Raw genomic sequence first — 5,546 nt, forward strand, 5'->3', positions numbered from 1 at the left:
CCGGTGTGCGGTCCCCGGGCGGGTCCCCACACGCGTTGCCAAAAGTTAGGTGCATTCCGGCAAACCAAACTGGCACTTGTTGTGCAACCCGGTGGTTTCGGTATGGGTGGAGGGGACCCTCGGCCATACGTCTCTCCGTCGCATCCGCCAAAGTCGCTCATTTTTTTCCACACGCCATAGTGACCATGCAGAGCACGCACGCGAAAATTTGTTGTGTTCCGACGTTGTACGGATTTTCTATGATTTTCCGCACCAAAAACCCCTAAAGCACTGCCCGGACGTGACGCTACATGCGTTCGTAGTCCGATTTCGTTCATCTCTGGCGTGCGGTCCCTAGGCGGGTCCCCAAACGCGCTGCCAAAAGTTGGGTGCATTCCGGCAAACCAAACTGGCACTTGCTGTGCAACCCGGTGGTTTCGGTGCGAAAAGGTGTGTACCGAACACCTTTCTTTGTGTAACTTACAAAAATGCCCAAATTGTTTTATCGAATTGTATCTACATGAGAATCATGCGTGCCAATTTTATGTGTATTTTTGGTCTGTTTGCATTTTCTACGGTTTTTGGCTTCGACGGTCCTAAAACACTGTTTTTAATTTAAATTTATTTCATACTATTTAAAAAAAAATTACAAATTCCTTCTTCTAATTTCTTTTTTCTTTTTCCTTTTTTCCTCTCTTCATCTTTTTTTATATAATTTTTACTATTCTTTCAATTATACCGGTAAACTATTTAATTTTAATTTCTTTCGGATCACTTTTCTTTTATAAAATGATTCACTTTTTGTCTATAATATTTCATACTAATTTTCATTCCAACATAACGATAAACGATAGTTCATTCAACATAACGACGGCTCATTTTACATTAGAACATAAAAAAACTTAATTAAACATGACTAAATTAAACTTAATTAAACATAACGACTTAATCCTAATCTACTCGTCGTCGTCGGAGTCGGCGAGGTCCACGATCTCCCCCGCACCGACGTCACTGTCGTCGTCACCGTCGTCGTCGTCGCTGCTCTTGCCACCGTCCTCCCAGTAGCCGTCGTCGCCCTCCTCCTGAGCCACCTGCGGCTGCACCGCTTCGATGGCCGCCAACGCATCCAGTGCGGCCTGCAGCTCGGCAGCCTCTGCTGCCGCCACCATAGCCGCCGCCGCGTCGAGTGCGGCCTGCAGCTCGACGGCCTCTCTCGCCTCCGCGGCCGCTGCCGCGGCCGTCGCTTCTGCCTGCGACGCCCACAGTGCGATGAGATAGCCGGGGCAGTCGTCGGGGTCGCCGTCCTCGCGCAGTACGAACTGCTCCGGCGGGATCTCGACGAGGGGAGGGAAGGCGGGCCGGGCGATGGCGGGAACCGGACGGCGGGATGAGCTCGGAGACGGCGCGGCCGCCGGAGGGGGACGATAGGGCCGGCGCGGGGCGGAAGACGAGCCACGCACGGCAGACGACGAGCCGTCCGGGCCCGACGATGAGCCGCCGGTCCGCAACTCCCGACGAGCATGCGCGACGACGACCCAGTAGTTCTTGCCCTTCCAAAATCTCGTGCGGCCGACGATGTTCCACCGGCCGCCCTCGTGCTGCCGGAGCTCGTCCGGCGTCGCGCCGGGCCCCCTCGTCGGGTACCCGTCGGCGGTGATGTGGAACACGTGAGGCAGATGGCAGCCCGGCGGCACCATCATCCCAAGACGGATGAGCTCGTCTGTCTCCGGCGTGCCCAGGCTCGTCGGCCATGAGCTACCGTCGCCGTAGGACGCCATGGAGGCCGCCGGGAATGGGAGCTCGTCGGCGGTGGAGCGTCGGTGGGTGGGGTGAGCGGGTCAAGGCGCGTCGAGTGGAGTGGGGGGAGGCAGACGGCGCGACGAGCGGTGTTTTAAAGGCAAGCATCGGTGGGTGGGGGAGGCCGTCCGATAGGTGAACGACGCCCGGCTTAATGCCGGCATTAATGGCGCATCGGGCCGGCGGCCGCGTCGGGAACCTTCCTTGACCGACGCTTAGACGGCACGCAACCGCCCGTCCCCACACGTCGCGTCGTGTTATTTTTTTCGTCCAGCCGACGCCACGTCGCCACGAGTACGTCGCTCGACAGGTCACGTCGTTTTTTTTGGTCGCCGTCGTACGTACGCAGACGGACGCGTGTACGGGTAGTCGGCGTAGAGCCCCGTTACGCGGGCGGGTACAGCCCCATCGCGCGGGTACAGCCCCGTCTCGCGGGCGGCGGCTTTTTATGTGCTGGGACGATCCTACCCTTTTTAATGAAGGGGTACGGAGCGATCTCAGTCGTTGTTGTGTTTAGGGAGGTTGTACCGAAGAAGAAGTGCGGTGAAAAGACGGGCGATTAAGCGGATGTCGTCTCTCTTGGCTGGTTGCTCTTGTGGGGCCCACTTGCTGGGATTTATCCCAAGGCCCAGCTGACATCCTCTAGTTCTTCTGCATAATCCTTCGGTTCGCGAATAAATGTACATCTAACTTTTATCTTCGGTCAAAGTTTTTAAAAGTTTGACCAAATTTATAGAAAAGAATAGTGGCATACATGAGATCAATTTTTGGTATATTATGGAAGTACATTTCAAATTGAATCTAATGATGCTAACTTGGTGCCATAAATGATGCTATTTTTTCCTAGAAAGTTGGTCAAAGTTTTAAAACTTTGACTTAGAACAAAAGCTAGATGTACGCTTACTCGTGGACGGAGGGAGTAGGTAGTAGCTTCCAACATATGGCGTGCGTTCTTCCAAAAAAAGTGCAGCCAAAAAACATTGAATCAGGCATGACAGGGAAAAAAGTAAGGGAGCAGCATTTTCAAGTAAAAAAACGCACTTATTATTGTGAAAATGTGATAATCCTCATCTTATTCGAGAATAGATGTCACATTTTAGCTTTAATTGTGACCTGTTGACAACCTTTTGGCCCATTCTATTATTTCTGAAACTGAGAAATTATATCCACTTGTTAGGATTAGAAGATAGTTACTCCCTCTGTTCTTAAATTTAAACTGTCAAAACATCTTACTACCTTCGTCCTGGTTTTAGAAACAAAGGTAGTAACTCGGTAAACAACTCGTATGGTACTTGGGGATTACCAAATATATTCATCTCCCCTAAAAGTAATGTCACCTTCCCTCAACTTTATCAAGTTATTTGGGAGGGGAAAAAAGTCAATTTTGCCGAATAGGTTTTTGGTTGCATGCCACGGCTCTTGCGTCAAATACTAGTTAAAATGAGTAAGTTGTCGCCTAGTTGACAGCCACGTTATGTATCATACCAGTTCGGGAAAATAGTAAAATGGGATAACGTTCATCACAAGGTTACAACCAGAGATAAACATTGTCACAATGTCGCAACTAAGAGTAAAATTGGATATATAATTTTTTGGAGGAAAAAATTGTATCATTGTCACAACTAAGAGATAAACATTCTCGCAAAAAAAAACAACTAAGAGATAAACATTGTCACACTTTTTTTTGGAAAGGACAAAGTTGGAATTTACTCATTGTCACTAGGAGAACAGTTGTTGAGCAAAATCCCTTTTTTTTAGCCAAATCAGCGATCCATGGATTAGTTCAGTTCAGCCTATGAACAGGATATGGAGGAGAACCTCACTTTGCTTAGAAAAACAGCACGATCATGTCACCTCCCCAAGTCCTGCAAGCATGTTTGTGACGAAACCGATTGCATCCGATTCCTGGACACAACAATGACCACATTCTAGATTTTCTAGTGTTCATTGCACGAACGCACTTCTTTTACGACTCGATTCTTTCCTCCATATAATATATCCATGGCACTTTTTTTTTGATAAACATATATCCATGGCACTTCATGGCGGTGACATTGACAGTGTGATCTATAGTGTATTTGATAGCTCCTGGTGAATATAGACAGGGTTTAAATTTATCTATCCAAATTGAATTTTTTTTATTTTTATAGATGTTAAAATATCGACGGGAATAATTTAAAATTTTCTGTGAAACAATTTGAGAATACTTTTTTGGCTTATGAAACAATGTGAAACAATTTTTGTGAAACAATTTGAGGAAAATTATTTTTTGGCTTATGAAACATGCCACATATAAATTCTCAAATTGTTTCACAAAAATTGTTTCATATTTTTCAAATTGTTTCATAAGCCAAAAACAATTCCTCAAATTGTTTCACAAAAAAATTTAAACCATTATCCTCAATATTTTAATATTTATAAAAATAAAATAATCCAATTTGTATAAATAAATTTGAACACTATCTATATTCACCAGGAGGTATCAAATACAAATGTAAAAATGTGATTTTTCAAAAATTATGAAAATTTATATGTGGCATGTTAATATTGCTAGTAATTTATGCAAAACGTTTCAACACAAACCAGATTCACTTGATAGCTAGAATAAATAGAAAACAACAACTAAAACCAAAAACAGAAAAAGAAAAATGGCCACATGCACCTAGTCGGCTTGCTGCCGGCCGACTAGAAGTCAATCGGACTGTAGTGGGCAGACTAGGACCAGTCAGCCTGCAGCAGGCCGATGGTGTATTATTTTTGAAAATAAATATATAGGCGTAATATTTATACAAATTAATTATAAAATGTATTATTTAAAAAAAATAGCCGGGAGGAGTACATGACAGGGAGGCAGACATAAGGCCAACTCCACCGCGCGACCCCAAACGGATGTCCGTTTTGTCCGGATTCTGTCCGTTTTGACAGGGCGATGGGTCGTGTCCGGGCGTGTCCTGGAATGCGGTGGCCGTGCGCCCAGCGTGCGGCCGCATCCTTTACCCCATCCTGTCCGTGTCTATTTAAAAAAAAGAGCAACGTTTCAAATGCCAAGCCCTAGTTCATCACGGCCCCAGTTCATCACGCCGGCAACAAAGCCAGCGGCCTACACGTCCATCACCGGCATCATCCAGCGGCCGGCAACACAGCTAGCCTCCTAAACGAATGGTTGTCCTTGCCGGTAACACAGCTGGCCTTCAAAATGAATGTTTTTCTCGCTGGCACACAGCCAGCGGCCCAGCGGGAGGGCGGCACCCATGCCAGCCTCCAAAAAAGAACGACCACGGCCGATCGGACGACCTAGTCCAGGCCGTCGGCGTCGAGCATCTCCTTCTGCCTGGCCTCGAACTAGGCCCTCGTCTTCTCGCTCATCTTCGACAAGTCCACGCTCATGATCGCAAGGGCCACCTCCTTTGCTTTGGTGGCGGCATGGGTGGCCTCGATGTCGAGCTACCTTTGCCTGGCCTTTGATGACGATGGCCTCCTTCTCATCGACCTCGGCCTTGTGCCGCGCGGCCTCAATCGCGGCGCGATCGGCCGCTCTCTTGGCCGCGGCGATGTTGTTCTTGGCGACCGCCCTCCTGTCCCTCCTCTTCGTCAATTCCGCATCCAACTTGGCGATCTCCTCCGGCGTGCACTCCGACCGCGGCTTCCTTGGCGACCGCCCTCCTGTCCCTCCTCTTCACCGATTCCGCGTCCAACTTGGCGATCTCCTCCGGCGTGCACCCCGACCGCGGCTTCTTTGGCGCCTTGCCCTTCTTCTTCTTCTTGGCCAT

The sequence above is a fragment of the Triticum dicoccoides genome, chromosome 2B, assembly GCF_002162155.2.
Source record: "Triticum dicoccoides isolate Atlit2015 ecotype Zavitan chromosome 2B, WEW_v2.0, whole genome shotgun sequence".
NCBI lineage: Eukaryota > Viridiplantae > Streptophyta > Magnoliopsida > Poales > Poaceae > Triticum > Triticum dicoccoides.